We start from the raw sequence: 18,373 nt of genomic DNA, 5'->3' as shown, positions 1-18,373 counted from the left end.
TCCGTAGATACAGTGAGTCTCACCTCGCCGCTACCTAAGGCTTTGGGACACTCACGTGCCCCAACGATGTGGCCCTTCTCCTCGTATACTTGCTTACGGGCTCTGACGGTCAATACTGCTGGTAGGAAGGGTGGCGGGTGGGCTTATTCCCTCTACTAGTGCCTCCCCTTGTCAATTGGTTATGACCCTCTCATGCGGTTGAGGTCCAGTGGTCTTGGCTGATTCATGGGGTAGCTGTGTTGCAATGGAGGTAGGTCCTATTTCTGCTTGGACAATGCTTCCTTATGGCCCTGGCTGTGGGGTGTAGATGTTGGGCGTCTTGGCTCAAGAAGGGCTTGCCCCGAGCACGATTTCACCCCCAGGTATAGCGTCTGTTCAGGTAGGTTGCCGCGCGCTAATGTCCACAGTGAGCAATGGCCTCTGAAGTTGGCTTTGCAATAGCAGCACAGGTGTCTCTCACCGCCAGTTCACCCCTGTTGCCCCTAGTTACCAGCGTTAGTGGTGGCGTCCCATCTCGCGCTATGCCCTGTTAGGACTGACTGGATCAGGCCTCCTCCACGGCCTGTGTGCCGTTGAGTCTTGTGTGTGGCCCAGTGCCCTGCCGTGCCCCAGCTGTAATGACCATTGTCGTTAGCCACGAAGGGGAGCACCGGCTCTTCTCCTTTCGCCAAGAAAGTCTCTCGGGGAATCCCAAACCCCTGTGCTTATGAATCCCTACAGTGACGGTGGTCGCCCTCAGGTTTAAGCGCCTCACACCCTGTGTCCCCAGCCAAGTGCGAATTGCAGGCCGTCTGCTAAATGCTGCCGCAGGCACCGCGCCCTCCTGCTGCTCCTTCAATGCTGACTCTAGTGCCACGGTGCAGACCTCTGGCCCGCACCCACTGCTACTCCCGCCGTCGATGCCGGCTCTCACTGACCGCTGCGTGGGGTGCCTCTGTGAATTGTTGTCCTTGCATATCCATTTCTCCTGATGCACGCTCCTAGGGCAGTGGTCACATGCTTAGCTGCTGGAGATAATTGCACTCACCCCGCGCTCATGCAGGTCCGCCCCCTGTATCCACTATGTCAAGCTAGTACCTAGGCGCAGGCCTTCAGCATTTTCCCGTCTCTTCACCTCACCTCCAAGTCTGACTCGTAACTCTTGCTGCAGGTGGGAGTCCCTCGCTCTGCCGCCAAGGCTGGTGACACCTGACCTGCGCCCGCGTAGGCCCGACATCCCAGTCCTCGAGTTTGGTGCTGCCGACTGGGCCTGCCCCTCAGCCCTCAATCGCGTACTGCCCATGCACCGCCTCTCCTCCCTGTCGCCGCTGACACCCACTCACTGTCTTTCAGGGGTGATGTTTGGCAGGCTGTCACTGGAACAGTGGTGCCTTCATTGGCTGGGCTTGAAGTAATCCGTCACCCTGTGTTAGTGACCGCTCAGTCTGGACGCCATTTCACGTTTATGGGCTCCGGGCCGTGTTGGGGTCTCCCAGAAGCGTATCGCCTCTGAAACTGCTCTCCGGAACGGCTCCTCGCCCCCGCTTGTCGCTTCGCCAATTATGGTGCACAACTGGGGACTGTTATGCAAGAATCGGATGGTGAAGGGAGTTCGCTGCGAGGAGCCTCAAGGCCGTGCGTCTGCTTACGTCGCCATCTTAGCCACGCCCCCAACGTTGCATCACTTTTTGTGACAGCGGTGTAATTAATGTCCCACGTTACGTCATATTTACAAAGGATTGCATCTAGGCAGATGTGTCACTTCGTAAACCCTTGTGCTACATAATACCTGTGTCAGGTATAATGTATTACAGGGTGGGCGTTCCTGCACAAGAAAGGGTCGTAGGAGTGGCACAGTGAAATCTATAAGATTTCACTGCACCACTTCTAGGATACCAATGCGCAAATCCATACACCTGCCTCATGGCAGGCGTAAGGGTGATGCAGGCTCTTTCATATGGGGCTTGCCCCATGTGAAAGGACACATTGCTGTAGTTGTGTCTGTTTTCAGACACACCCCAGCAATGCACCATTTTTGCACTAACAGATATATGAGTAATACTGACGTATCTGTCATTCCTTGCAACATGATGCGTCATACGGTAAATATGACTCATCCATCATGTCGCAAAAAGGGCACACTGAGAAGTGTAGCATCGCTGCTTTCACACAGCGATGCAACACTTCTTATAAATGAGGACCCAAATGTCCAAGTCTTGGAAATGCCTCAACTATTCAATGCAGTCATGTTACTTTTTAAATGTGCTTACCTTTAAGATGAAGAAGGATTTCAGTTAACCAGAGATTTCTTGCACAAAACACTTTAGCAGGTGTAATAATCCAAGGAGAGGTTGATCTTTAAAGTAGATTTATTGACAGCACAGCATCTGGTCTAGGCACATAGATGTCCAGGTTACAACTGACAATAGCAGCAGAATGCTGCATGAGGAAAACTCTGTTAAGAACATGGAACATCTTAGGAAACATAACATGGCTCATGCACTTAAAGATACATGGTGATAAAGCATATTAAATTGTACTATACAGAATGTAACACATCTCCCCTATTAAAAGAAAGAAGAAAAGTATGTTTAAACGAAATCATGTAAAGAAGTTGGTTTCCTTCTGATACGCACATCATCCTTGACCCTAAAAGTCACAGAATCAGGAGAAGGACCTGGAAGGGAACTGCCGTCAGAATTGTCACGTTGGTCTGGTTGGAAAACAGAATGTGTAGGGCATTTAGCAACTTTACTTAAGTTCCAAACTTTGCCATCTTGAGTGATTACTGAATTATCAAAAACTCTTTTAATTTGAATGGGTCTACTATACTTGCTGGAACCTTTGTTGACCATAAAAGGTTTCAGAATCCTAACCCAATCCCCAACACAAAAATTAGATTTTATTGACTTCCATTTTTTATTGTACCACAGAGCAGACTTACTCTGTTTACAATCAACCCTATTAGCCACACTCTGGATATCCACCTCATCTTCTCCTAACTCTTTACATTTCTCCTTAAACCACCAAGGACAAATGTTGGACGCAGGATTCCTGCCTTTGAGCAGTTTAAAAGGACTAACTTCTGTTGTGGTATGAGGAGTTATGCGATAGGTCCACAGTTTTTCCCTAATCACATTCAACCAATTACTCCTTTCTTTAATAGCATCAACAACAAAACTCTTCAAAACTCGGTTGAAGCGTTCAACCTGCCCATTCTCATGTGGTTCATAAAGCGATGTACGTAAGTGCTTAATGTTACAACTTTGCAAGAAAGATTGCATCTCCGAGGAAACTAACTGTACCCCATTGTCAGACACTAATACAGATGGGCAGCCTTCTCTTGCAAAAACTTCCTTAAAAAACGTAATAACCACCTCAGAAGTAACTCTGGCTACAAATTTCACTTCAGGCCATTTAGAGTGGTAGTCAATCATGACCAGCGCATAACGTGAGGCTTCAGGTAATATCTGAAACGGACCTGAGATGTCAAAAGCTATTTTACTCCAAGGAAGTTCAGGCCACTTGACAGGTTTAAGTGGGGGAACATGCAACTTTAACATTTTGTCCTTAGTACAACATTCACTACATTCTCTGACAGTACGATCAATATACCTGTCCATCCCTGGCCACCAAAAATGTAACCTTATTAGACGCTTCATAGCCGAAATTCCAGGATGTGTTTTATGTGCCAGTTTGAGAATGATCTCCTGTATACCTACAGGTGGAATGCACTTTCCAGATTTGAAAACTAAGTCCCCTTCACAAAATAGCTCCTCAGAAACATTATAGAACGGAAGCAAATCATCTCTGACTTTAGTCTTATTGGGCCAGCCCTTGAAAATATAATCCTTAAGAATGCCAAATTTCTCATCTTCCTCTTGACACTTTAACCACAACTGTTCTGTAATATCCTGATATTGGGAAGTAACAACATCAGATAAATTTAAAACAAAATCAACCTCACTGACCTTATTAACTTTGTCTTCGTGATCTTTGCAAGGAAGACGTGAAAGACAGTCAGCCGTGACATTTTTTTTTCCCGGAATGTACTCCACAGTAAAATGGTATTCTTGTAACTTGGATGCCAAACATGCAATCCTAGCAGTAGAGTTACAACCTCCACCAACCGATAAGATGTGTACTAAAGGCTTGTGGTCGGTTCTCAATACAAACTCACTGCCCCAAATGTAAATTCTGTAGTGCTCAATTGCCCACACACAGGAAAGTAGTTCCCGTTCAATAACAGCATATCTACGTTCTGTCTCATTTAATGTCCTGGATGAGAAAGCCACATTCCATTCTATTGCACCATCAGTTTGAGATAATACACAACCAAGGCCATACAAGCAGCATCAGTGGTAATAATGCATTTTTTATATATTGCTATTAAAGGAGTTAATGTACTAGGCTGGCATGACCAATGGGAGCTTGGGATCACTTTAAATCCTAGAGCCAAAGATCCCATTTCCCTATGCAGTGAACAGGATATGATTAACTCTATTTGTTCCAATGATGTAAAGGAAGATGTTGTTTCCTTTTGGAGCAATACATTTAACAATGTTTTTTTGTGAACGTTTAGGCAAATTAGAAGGTTTTTCACATAAGATCGTTTTAAAAGAAGGTGCTGTACCTGTTAAGCAAAAGTTAAGAGGAGTTCACCTAAATGTGAGAGAATAATTGAAAGAAATGTTGAATGATTTACTAAAGGACAATATCATAGAGCCCATTGAATCATCTGAATGGGTTTCGCCCATTGTTTTGGTGCGCAAACCCGACCAAAAATTGAGAGTTTGCATTGATTTAAGAGCACTCAATTCCAACATTATCATTGATTGCCATCCTTTACCTAATATCAATGAACTGGTGTCTCTTTTTGATGGTGCGCAGATTTTTTCCACTTTAGACCTGAGATCTGCGTACCATCAAATTGACCTTACTGAGGACTCTAAAAAGTATACTGCATTTATCACTCCCATGGGCCTATTTCAATACAGAAGAATGCCTTTTGGCTTAGCATCGGCCGCTTCTGTTTTTCAACGTGTCATGTTTCAAATGGCATTGAGAATGGCTTCAACGTTTGACTTTTTGGGAACTAAACCTTCCCCAGATAATGTATGTCCCAAGTATTCTACAGATTTTCTGAAAAGTTTGCATTTGTGTGCCTTTAGTGTGAGACCATATTTTTCTAACCTGCAACACACTTCGTTCAAATGTGTAGAATGTTCAACTTCATTTTTGGAAAAGATTAATATATCATCTTGAAAACACTTAACGAACACGCCAAGATCCCTGAAAATTTGAAACATGACACGTTGAAAAACAGAAGCGGCCGATGCTAAGCCAAAAGGCATTCTTCTGTATTGAAATAGGCCCATGGGAGTGATAAATGCAGTATACTTTTTAGAGTCCTCAGTAAGTTCAATTTGATGGTACGCAGATCTCAGGTCTAAAGTGGAAAAATTCTGCGCACCATCAAAAAGAGACACCAGTTCATTGATATTAGGTAAAGGATGGCAATCAATGATAATGTTGGAATTGAGTGCTCTTAAATCAATGCAAACTCTCAATTTTTGGTCGGGTTTGCGCACCAAAACAATGGGCGAAACCCATTCAGATGATTCAATGGGCTCTATGATATTGTCCTTTAGTAAATCATTCAACATTTCTTTTAATTCTTCTCTCACATTTAGGGGAACTCCCCTTAACTTTTGCTTAACAGGTACAGCACCTTCTTTTAACACGATCTTATGTGAAAAACCTTCTAATTTGCCTAAACGTTCACAAAAAACATTGTTAAATTTATTGCTCCAAAAGGAAACAACATCTTCCTTTCCATCATTGGAACAAATAGAGTTAATCATATCCTGTTCACTGCATAGGGAAATGGGATCTTTGGCTCTAGGATTTAAAGTGATCCCAAGCTCCCATTGTTCATGCCAGCCTAGTACATTAACTCCTTTAATAGCAATATATAACTTAATGAAAGCAGATCTTCCTCTAAAACTCAATGGAACATTCAAAAATCCCTCAATATCAATCTTATTTCCATTGAAACCGTCCGCAAAAATATCTGAAGGTTGTAGAGTAGTAATATCACATACAGACTGTAGTTTTTCATCAAAATATGCTTTGGTAATAATAGTCCATGGGGACCCAGAGTCTACCATAAGCTCAATATCAGTAGTAAAGACTTGAAATAAACATTTTGGAGATTTTTTGCACGTGAAAAGTATAAAACCAGTTTGAATAATGGAAACAACATACCCACGATCCAAATCTTGCATATTCTCACTAACTACATTGAGTGCAGATACTTTAGTGGCAGTATTATTGTTAGGAACTATTTGTTGCCATGAACGAGACTGAGAATTAAAACGTCTTTCCCTACAGACATTACTAAAGTGTCCAACTTTATTACAAATATTGCAAGTTTTTCCTATAGCAGGGCAACCTTGGAAAGATGCAATGTGTAACTTGCTGCCACATCTGTAACATGAAGGAGAGGTATTAGAATTAGGGGTATCGGTTCTCCTAAAATTTTTATTTCTAAATTGAGTAGATATCGAATTCTTAGCATCAAACTTAGGTTTAACTATGCACACTTCTTCATCAGTATTATTTTTACTGGGATGAGAACCCTGTTTATCAACTATGTCCATCCATTTCTCTGACATTTCAGTTGATTTGGCAATAGCTATGGTTTCTTCTAAATTAGGATCACCTGTACACCACAATTTGTCCTGTACTTTTTTGTTCTTAACATGTACTATGATTTGGTCACGAATCATTTCGTCACACATGGCTCCAAAATTACAATGAATGCTTAATGCTCTCAAGGAAGTTAGAAAATCATCAAATGATTCTTCTTGCTTTTGTGCCCTAGTATAAAATTTAAAACGATTTAAAGCAATGTTGGCCGTAGGTTTAAACCTTTTCTCTAATCGAGTAAGAGCTTCTGTGTAAACATTCATAGTATCACCACTACCAGAAGCAACAGGTAGGTACGTGAGGTAAAGTTCTAAAGATTTCTTGACCTTCAGATCCTAAACAATGTAACAAAATACTCTTCTTCCTCTCAGAACCCATACGCTCTCCATCAATGGCACGCATGTAGTTAAAGAATTCCTCCTTCCACCTTGACCAGGGAATAGGAGGGTCACCCTTGACCTGTAAAAATTTAGCTGGAGGATCAAACTGCATGTTAAGAAAATGTAGAATACACAATAAAATGAAAGAATAAATAAATAAGTTAAAATAAAAATAAAAATGCTAATAAATGAAAATCAAATAACACAGTACTTGAAATGGAGAGGACAAAGAGCTGAAAATGTACATCTGAAGTAGCAGGAAAGCGGTTGAAAATTGTTGATTAGGCGATGAATAGATCCTCAGGATGTAGGAAATTGTAAATAATCCAAGCGCTGTGAAAATTTTGCTATAAATGAGTAAAATTGTTAATCAAATGAAGCGCTGTAAAAATATTTCAAAACGAAGGATAAAGACGGCTTCGCGTATGATGGTTGCTAAGTAACTGGAAACAATAACATCCAAAATGGAGTCACGTTGCGTGAGTTGCGCAACAACGTTTTTACAGCTGCGCGATGACGCAATACGTTGCGTGGTGACGTCCAATGGCTTCTGCAATGTTTATTTTTGGTTCCGGGCGTTAACGTGGCAGTGTCTGTCTACACAGTGAAAGTAACGTAGCAGTGTCTGTCCACGTAGTGCGCGAAACAGAGGCAGTGACGTGTTGGAAGAACACGAAGCAGAAGCAACACGTAGGACGATTCGTAAAAGCGATGACAGGCGAAGTAGAACAACAACAGGAGGTTGCTAGGGAACAGCGCCAGTGCCAACGCGCGAGCAAGTTCATCAAGGAAGGTAGAGCAAATCCAAAAGATGCAATTGATGAAAGTACACAAAAGTAATAGTTCCAAATGTTTCCAGAAAAGCGGAATTAAGGCAGAAGTAATTCCAAAATGATAGACGAGATGGAGAGTGTTCAGGGTTTTCTTGAAATATAAAATGATGCAAATAGTTACCAATATTTCGAAAATTGAAGAAAAAAGGGTTCAAACTCCGCTCCTGTGCTGAAGATGGCTGGAGTAGGTTATCCTTGTCGCCAAAATTTGTAATAATCCAAGGAGAGGTTGATCTTTAAAGTAGATTTATTGACAGCACAGCATCTGGTCTAGGCACATAGATGTCCAGGTTACAACTGACAATAGCAGCAGAATGCTGCATGAGGAAAACTCTGTTAAGAAAACAAGATGTGATGTAGAAATCACTGCAAGGCGCGCATTTTCACATGAAACTGGGGGGTTTCTTCAAAGGCTTAAAATAAAACTGCCAAAACAAACTTGCTTGAATGCTTCATTACGAATTTATTTCATTCCAATAGAGGGAAAATCCATCAGGTATTATTCATGTAATGTATTCAACATAAATCCTCGCATTACTTGATGCTTGCCCAATGCATTTCGGGTTAACGAGAGGTAACCCTTCGTCAGGGGCCTATAAATGAAAAACATACAAGACCATCACTTTCAGGCAAAAGAACCATGGGGTCATAGTGACCAAACATATAAAACATTGCTGTTATTGTGCCTGTGGCCAATTGAACATTATCAAGCCTAAACACGGCAATTTACATCCAAACGAAAAACAAGACGTACTTCATAGAACAATTGTGAAGAAAAGAAACTGACAGCGTGAAACATTGTAATGCATTAATCGAGTGCATGATGTGAGCGGGTAAAGTGTATGTTGTATGTTTTTCATTTATAGGCCCCTGACGAAGGGTTACCTCTCGTTAACCCGAAATGCATTGGGCAAGCATCAAGTAATGCGAGGATTTATGTTGAATACATTCATGTAATGTATTCAACATAAATCCTCGCATTACTTGATGCTTGCCCAATGCATTTCGGGTTAACGAGAGGTAACCCTTCGTCAGGGGCCTATAAATGAAAAACATACAACATACACTTTACCCGCTCACATCATGCACTCGATTAATGCATTACAATGTTTCACGCTGTCAGTTTCTTTTCTTCACAATTGTTCTATGAAGTACGTCTTGTTTTTCGTTTGGATGTAAATTGCCGTGTTTAGGCTTGATAATGTTCAATTGGCCACAGGCACAATAACAGCAATGTTTTATATGTTTGGTCACTATGACCCCATGGTTCTTTTGCCTGAAAGTGATGGTCTTGTATGTTTTTCATTTATAGGCCCCTGACGAAGGGTTACCTCTCGTTAACCCGAAATGCATTGGGCAAGCATCAAGTAATGCGAGGATTTATGTTGAATACATTACATGAATAATACCTGATGGATTTTCCCTCTATTGGAATGAAATAAATTCGTAATGAAGCATTCAAGCAAGTTTGTTTTGGCAGTTTTATTTTAAGCCTTTGAAGAAACCCCCCAGTTTCATGTGAAAATGCGCGCCTTGCAGTGATTTCTACATCACATCTTGTTTTCATGATTTAAGGCACTTCCTGGCAGAGTGCGACAAGGAAACGCGCTTAAACCAATTGAATTGGTATAATTCAGCGAGTGCACGGAGATATCATAACCTATTTTCGAAAACTCTGTTAAGAACATGGAACATCTTAGGAAACATAACATGGCTCATGCACTTAAAGATACATGTGATAAAGCATATTAAATTGTACTATACAGAATCTAACAGCAGGGTCCACAACGTCCTTTTGATTGCATCGTTTGGTTACAGAATGTTTTATGTTTCCTGGTTGTTTATGGCATTTATTTTGGAATTTTCACTCATACTGACTCGCTCTTGTGTTATTATTATGCACACAAATCTAGCTTATGCATTTCATTTTAGACGAAGAGCAATAGTCTAAGGTAAATCATTGTGTTGAGAAATTAATCTATGAAGTTGCAAGTTTGCTACCTTTGAAACTCAAACATTTTTTGGGGAAACAACACAAGCAGACATTTTACAGGTCAAAGACATGTCTCTGATGCATACATTATACCAACTGCGGGAGCAACCAGCAGTCGAAACAAAAACACAAGAGGCAGCAATTCATGAAGGGGTGGACATTGCAAGATTGAGTAAAAGTCCATTCAAACAGATCTCTACTTTTGTCCCCAACATGCCGCGTGATGCGATTGATATTTACCATGAGCGTGTGATAGACCAACTGGAAAAATTATATTTTTGTCATTTGGAGGGGAACCGAAGATCAGGCCTAGAGATTTGTTAATGACATGACATCAATATCAATAGTTTCAATCTACAGTTTACTGCCCACATTGATCAAACTAGTGCCAGCTTTTTAGATATTAGTGCCCAAGTCACACAGGGTAAAATTGCTACAAGTCTCTACAGAAAGCCCACATCAGGCAACTCAGTACTGCATGACAAGAGCTTTCATCCACAGCCAGTATTCCATACGGTGAATTTCTGCGGACTCACAGAGCATACAGTACTGAAGCAGTCCGTGATTTACATCAGGACGAGGTAAAGGAGAGGTTAAGAGTTAGAGGGTATGATCCCAAGAAGTTGGATGTAGCCAGGAGAAAATCCAATATGAACAACAGAGCAGATTTACTTGATCCTGAGACAGAGAGAGCATGCATCTCTGACACTCATCAGAAAATCAATGCTGAGGGAGGGGAGCTTAGATTGATCACAACTTACAGTAGACAAGCTAAGGCCATTACTGCTATTATCAAAAAAGAATGGCCAATAGTCATGACAGATCAGACTCTTAAGAAAGTGCTCCCCCACCATCCGACAGTCACTTTTCTCAATGCCTATTCTATAGGCACCGATTTAGTGAAGAATAGTACAGAGAACATCAAGTCTACCAATTGGCTTACTCCCAGAAAGGGATTTACCAAATGCAGCTCATGCAGAGCTTGCAAATTTGGTATTAATACCTCCACATATAGAACACCATTCTCTGACTCAGAGCATACATTAAGAGAACATTATACATGTAGGACTGACCATGCCGTATATGTACTTAGGTGTAGCTGCAATTTGTGCTACGTTGGCAGCACTAAATTGCCAGTGCATATGCGCATATTGCAGCACCTACGTGCAATTGTCAACTCGGATCCAGCATATCCAGTTGCTAGACATTTCAAAACTGAGCAAGAGAATAATCTCAAATGTCTACAATACTTTGTAATTGATGCTGTACCCCCAAAAAAGAGAGGAGTGAACTGTGAAAAATGAATGCGCTAATTAGTCTAACTACATCGTAGACTGGATACTAAGTTCCCATCCGGGTTAAAAGAAGATTTATGCAATTTTCTTTAATCATAGAGGCTGCGACTAACTGGTTTTTCTACATTAATATCTCCCCTACAGGTTGCTTGGAGGTTGGCCATTTTTGGAGCTAAATTCGATTTCCTAGATGGTCATTATTGAATTAATGTGCCCTTTTCCGCTGCTAACTGTGTTACTATGCTAAATATGTTTCTTTGGGTGCTTTGAGTCGTCTAAGGACTTATGATTGGAGATGAGTTGAGTTGGAGATACATGTTAAATTGCACGTTTATCATCTTTAGTATTAGAACTACGAAATTGATAATGCATTTGTACTAATAGATTCCAGCTCAATATGTCATCTGCTGCCTTTCCTACATTTGTTTGTATTTTCTGGCAAGGGGATTTTTTGCAGCACTGTTTTGCACATTTATTATTATTTTCAACCTCAAGCACTAAAAAACACTTTTCCTCTAACATGCAGGCAGGACATAGTTAAGAATATTCATTTTTTATGGCTACTGAATGTTTACATAGCGCATTCGCACTTTCAATGGAATGATTTTAACTGTCAATTAGGAAGACCTGTTGATATATATAAGACAATGTTCTTATACATCTTATGCAAAATGTATTTATATTGTGTATGTTTGCGTTTGCATTTGAGTGGATATTATGATCCTGAATGAATTGTTTACATTAGCGTTTTTGCACATTCAAATGTTTACATTAGCTTTTTGTGCCTGATGGGTCAATGCTTGTTTTAAACAATTGTTTACATCAGCGTTTTTGCACAGGCTAGTGTTTACATTAGCGTATTTGCACATTGAAATGACATTGGCATATATTTTTCAGGCAGAGTCTGGTATTTGTATTATACGATATCGAAAACAGCATATTTGCACATGTTTGTGTATGATTATTATCAGTTTGGTCTATTCTTTATTTGAAAGCAAATTGCCATGTATACATGTTTTAAAAGACATTTAAATATTTATACATATCATCTGGATAGATGGTTAATAGCCATCAATGCACTTATAGAGGTTTTTCCATTGTGCATAGCATATTATGTAGTATGTCTTCCTTTTCAATTTTCCTGCCGACCACGTGACTAGGAAGTGCCTGCTTATCTTGTGAGCGTGATCCTGTGGTGTGCGCGACTTTATGTTGGATATTGCCAGTTCAAATATATATATATGCACACCTCCGCGCCATTGTCAACAAAGACCAGAGTTACCCGGTGGCTAGACACTTTGAGGCATGTAACAATAGTAAGCCTCAGTGTCTTAAATACTTTGCCATAGAATCTATCCCTCTTACAAAAAGAGGTGGTGACAGAGAGGCGTGTATGCGCAGGCTGGAAACCAAATCCATTCTCGAGTTTAATTCCAAGTGGCCGGGAGGTCTCAACACCACGGAGGACCTCTACACATACCTATGATCTGCCTATGTAAATGCTGTATTACAGCCATATAGTTAACATCACCAAATCATAGTAAACCATAGTAAAAGCGGAGTTGGATCATACTTTGCACTTTTTGCACATATGTATTTATACTGTGATCTATTGTGTATAATCTATATTATAGTGTGATGTATGTGTATATATATGAATTGATTGATTTTAGCCGTCTTTTAAATATTGGGGTAGCTTTTTATCCTAATGTTTTTTATGATAGCTGATTTTAGTCATGTCACCGATTCCCTTTTTTATAGATTGGTTTTATGGTGTGATTTTTTCTATATGTGTTTCATTGGTACTGTATGACTATACTTTGTCTTGAATCAAATGATTATAACTCTTGTTGAATAATGTTAAGTTTTTCCCTCCCTATACCATTTCATTCCATCATAACCTCCTAGCACCAGTCACTTTATCCTTATTGCACTTTTTTGACACGATGTCACTTTATGGAGAAAAAAATATATTTTTTCTATTTGACACGAAGTCACTTTAATAATATGTGCAATAATATGGTTGAAGGTGAGAATGTATCTACAGAGCTAAATAATATCAAGTGGTATTATAACCCCTTCATCCAAGTACTTAGTGGCTGGACAAATGTTCATTATGGACTCATCTTTTGCTGTATGGTCCTTATCGATAAAGTTTATACTTTTTTTGGATCTTCTTTTCTCTATTATTATGTAATAGTAGAGATTATTATTATTTTTTTGTATTATAATTTAATACACGTTGGTGAGCACTGATTATGCACTATAGTTATTAACTTGCTTGATGGACAAGGTTGATATAATTCTTTCAGTAAAAAATCTTCCTACCTTGAGGAGTTAAAGGCATTTATGCTGTTATTTATAGGTTTGAAAAGTTAAAAACATATTCCCATAGGTGAATTAAAAATTGCAAATGTATTTTCAAAAAAATGCAGGATTAACTTATGTATTTATACAGTTAATAACTATCATTTGCAATGGTAAGGATGAGAAAGTAATAACATATATGTATTTATACATGTACTATTTTGTTTATGTCCATCAATGGAACATGTGACTGCACGATATCACTTTAAATAGGGCAAAAGCAATCTGTAACGCCATGTGACCAAGGCCGCTGGGACGGCCGAAACGCGTTATGACTACCTGTCTAATGGCTAAATAAAACAAGAATGCTGAAAAAAGATGGTCCTCGCCTCGTGTTTCGCTATGGAAGCGCCGCTGCTGCGAGGTATTTGCAGATATATATATATATATATATATATATATATATATATATATATATATATATATATATATATATATATATATATATATAACCTACTGGCGGTCGCCAGTAGGTAGTTATAGTTAGGATTATTTTCAATAGGAAAATCGCAACATTCTATTGGGAATAACTTTGGCGCAGGTTGAGGAATCTGCCTGAAAATTTCCTCAAATTTACTTGCGGCGCTCCGGTCCTTCCCTGAAAGTTTGGGGGGGGTTCGTCAAGCGGGGGCCGAGATAAAAGGGGGTCCCAAAACGTGTTTTCCCCATGTTAATTTCCATAGGACGGTCAACCTCACTTTTATCCCGAACGGCTGAATAGATTTCCACCAAACTTGGCAAAATTGTAGGGACTGGTAGCCCGATGTGCCTTTGCTATGTCTCAAGATATGTGCTCCAGTGGATTTGGAGTAATTTAGGTTAAAAAAATATATATATCTGTGAGCGCGCCCCGGTACGCGCACCGGGGCGCGAACCAGCACGCTGCGCGAGTTCGTGCGCGGAAAGCTGATTGGCTCTCGGGTGTCTGTAAACATTCCAAACAGTCCGGTGCGGCCGCCATCTTGTGTCTCGGTAGGATCGAGACACAAGAGGTGGCAAAAACAAAGAGGGGAAATGACCAAAAGGTGGCAGGGTAGACCCCCCCCCTGATCCCCTAGGTTTGATGTGGGGGCCATAAAAGGGCCCCGCGGGGAAACATTTTTTTTCGATTTGCACAGGGGGAGCGCCCGGTATGCGCACCGCGGAGCGTTCCGGGGACCCTACCCTGGAGAAGAAAAAATGACAGAGTTTTTTTAAAAATGTAGGGTTTTTTTATAAATTGGAGGTAGTTCTAAAAAGAACTGTTTTTTTTTCTTTTTGTTGTTCCATATTTTTTTATTGTTTTTTTGAACATTTTTTACTTTTTTTGGCTTTTCTGAACAGTTTTATATTTTTTGTATTTTTTATGGGGAGAAACAAAAAACAGGGAATTATAAACGGCTCAACTGGAGCAAAAAAAACAGGAAATAAATTAGGGTTTCTTCGGGCACTTGTGGTTATCACCAGCAATGTTGATGAGGGTAATACTCTTCTCACCATAAGTAATGGTTTTGCCACAATATATGCAAATGATTTTGTAACCACCAAACTTAGTTTGTATATTTGGAACCTTCTGACTTGCTTCTGGACCCGATGGAGTGGGTCCTTTGGTTGTTGAGGTGCTGGCAGACGATTGTGGAAGGTTTCTGCACAGTTCTCTCACCTCTGCTGCAGAATAGTTATTGGGGTGCAATCGTTGCATGTGCCGAATCATTGTGTGATTCCCAAATGAATATTTTTTTGCAGGGTTCCCCCTGGATAGTACAGCGCCACAGATGAGACAAGTCACCTTTGCAGCGTTTACCTTCTTTGCACCCCTTGGGATTTCAAAAAACTCCCATATAAAGTGCTCCTTAGGTTTATATGGGGCTTTGTCTTCAGGCAGGAAATGCCTTGTCTGCCTTATCTCCTCCTCCTCCTCCTCCTCCTCCTCCTCTTCTTCTTGACCACCAATGTGATGTTGTGGTGGTCCTTGTGGTGGTGATGGTGGTGGTGCAGATGCTCTAGCTGCTGCTGCTACTGTAGCAATTTCTCTAACAATAAAAGCAGGACTTCCTCACTCAAACAACAAAGTGAGAATGAGGAAAAAAGGTGGGTGCTTTCATCATTTGGAAACCAAAAGTGTTCTGAACCAATGAAAAGTGTTATTTTCAGATCACATGACCTGACGCGCTTACGCTACGCGCCCGGGGGCGCGTCAGGGGGCGCGTAGCGTAATATCATTAGGGCGCGCCCTGGGGCGCTTACGTAGCGCGATCGTATGTGCTGCGGCGCTTCCGGGGCGCTTACGCCATGCGTCATAACACGCATCACGCGGCTACACAATACGTCACGATGATGTTTTCGTTCTAGCGCAAATGGGGTGCTCACCGGTACGCTCACCGGTGCGCGGCAAAACTGCGCTTACCGGTAAGCGCATTGGTACGCGCCCCGGGGCAAAAAAAAAATATTAAAAAAATTGTATTATATAAATATACAATATAGGATTCATTTTAAAAAATATTACATTTCATAGCTATAGAAATTTATAATTAAAAAACCTTTGAAATTCACTGAAAAAACCATAGGTTTCACACCAGTTATAGTTAGGAATTAGCATTTAAAAAACCTATGAAATTCACTGAAAAAACCATAGGTTTCACACCAGTTATAGTTAGGAATTAGCATTTAAAAAACCTATTAAATTCACTGAAAAAACCATAGGTTTCACACCAGTTATAGTTAGCTGGACATTTTACTGAGATAAAACCATTGAAATTCCCACGTTATAGTTAGTTGGACTCACTATAACTTGCACGCCTGCAATGCACTGCTGATGACGTCACATATTACATCACTCATGACATGGTCAGTGACATCACTCATGACATCACTGATGACACCATCCTTGTGACAGACTGACTGACCTCCTTTCAGTGTAATGTAACCCTTGAAACACATATTCAAAAATAGAAACTAACATTTTCAAAAAATGGAGATACCCATACTAGTTACAACAACCAATTCAGTAATTCCACCATCTATATACACATCCACTCATTCAGCAACAGTTCTATATACTCACTCATACATATACTCACTCATCATATGTAGTGAAACACATATACATCCTGTTACACACCGACAGTCATCCAAAAGTTACTAACACACATAATCACACATGCAAATAAACTATTGAACATCCATTTATTTGCATATACAACTATATACACACTAGCACATTACTTCTAAGGGAACTTACACATACTTACTCTCTTAAACAATCACTTATAGAAACACATACTTATTTAAGCAGGAACTCTTTCAATCTCTCACTCTCGCACAAACCCACTTATATACATCAATACTCACACATACTAGATTAAAACATATGTAGTTACTCATAAAGACACTAGTGAGGCTGAGGTAATATGAATTTTTATGGTCAATTGTGTCCCCTAATGTAGACCCCAACGGCTCCATGTACGTGCTTCAAGTACATGTATGTTCCCTCCACTTCCAGCTATGAAGACGCAAATACATTTGCGTCCAACGTTAACATGTCCTCTTTCAGATGCACCATGAATGGGTCGAATATTCAGTTCCTAAGTATGCCTTGCCACCGTCTTTACATGGTGCACTTTTTACGTTTTCCTGGCTCTGGTGAGTTAGGCCCTGATTTCTGCCATCGAGCTTTTTCTGCCTTCTGCCTCTGGAAGCTGCAGCCTGGACCTGCATCTGTATCCCTGACCTTTGTCTTACTCCCTGCGCGGCTAGCGGTGCCTGGCTCGGCCTGCTTGCCTGCCAAAACAGTATTCAGCCTTCAAGTTATCTGCTCCGCTCCTCGAAAATACATTCCTGTCTAGTAGTTTAGGTAAACATCCTTCCCAGCTGCAGAGCAAAGGGCCCGGCCTTTCTGTCTCCATGCAAGTAATTCATAGCTCCCGTTACCATGGTAGGCCCATGGCCCCTTGCTTTACACGTAGACAAGTAGTCGCATATGCACGCACTAGCAGTCAGTATAGAATAGCCTCTGCCCGAGAGACCTTTCCTTCTAGATAATATAGTTCCTCAAAACACAAGATACCAGATATGATTTGGGATTAGGTTGTTCTGACACGCCAGACTTCTGTCTCCCTGTATAGCGCAAATGTCAAGTCCCCTTCACCCTCCAGTTCCACGTCAATCACACGTCATGCTGCTGCGCGCGCATCTCTGCCACATATTTCTGCTGACTCTGCAGGATTCTTCTATGGATCCACCCACCTGTGACCCTTCTCTATGACGTTTCTAGCACACACCTCTGTGTACGCCCTTGTGCACGCCTTCTGTTACGCATGTGTGTTCTTATCTCTTTTCTCTCAGCTGTTACGCCTTCTGTATCCATCACCATTAAAAATGCATTTACTATATATATTGTAACCTGTTAATAAAGCATTGTCTATCCCTTCCTGAACCTTCGTGGTGATGGAACATGATACCTGGTTCGAACCAATTCCATTTTATGGAATAAAACCCTTATAAACTCAGATGCCACGGACTCTGCCTCTCATTTCTGATTGAGTTATTCTTATTGAACTTTACCGCATAGAAATTCCGTATAGGTAATTTTAATTTACCACATAATTGGCGCCCGAATAGGGACCCCTCCCCCACCTTACGCGCCGGCGGTGCGTTGCAGGCCTGGTCCCCTGCCACAGCCGTGACGGACAACTACGCGTACCCGCAGGATTTCTTGTATCTCCCTCAGGCCAACGGAGGTGACTGAGGCTGCGATCGACACCCAGACGAGGCGGTGAGGAGTGCGGAGGATCCCGACCAGAGCCCAGCTGAGAGAGCAAGGTCCGAGGTGTTCAG

The sequence above is a fragment of the Lissotriton vulgaris genome, unplaced genomic scaffold (genome assembly GCF_964263255.1).
Source record: "Lissotriton vulgaris unplaced genomic scaffold, aLisVul1.2 SCAFFOLD_3353, whole genome shotgun sequence".
NCBI classification, from domain to species: domain Eukaryota; kingdom Metazoa; phylum Chordata; class Amphibia; order Caudata; family Salamandridae; genus Lissotriton; species Lissotriton vulgaris.
This window is presented reverse-complemented; position numbering follows the sequence as displayed.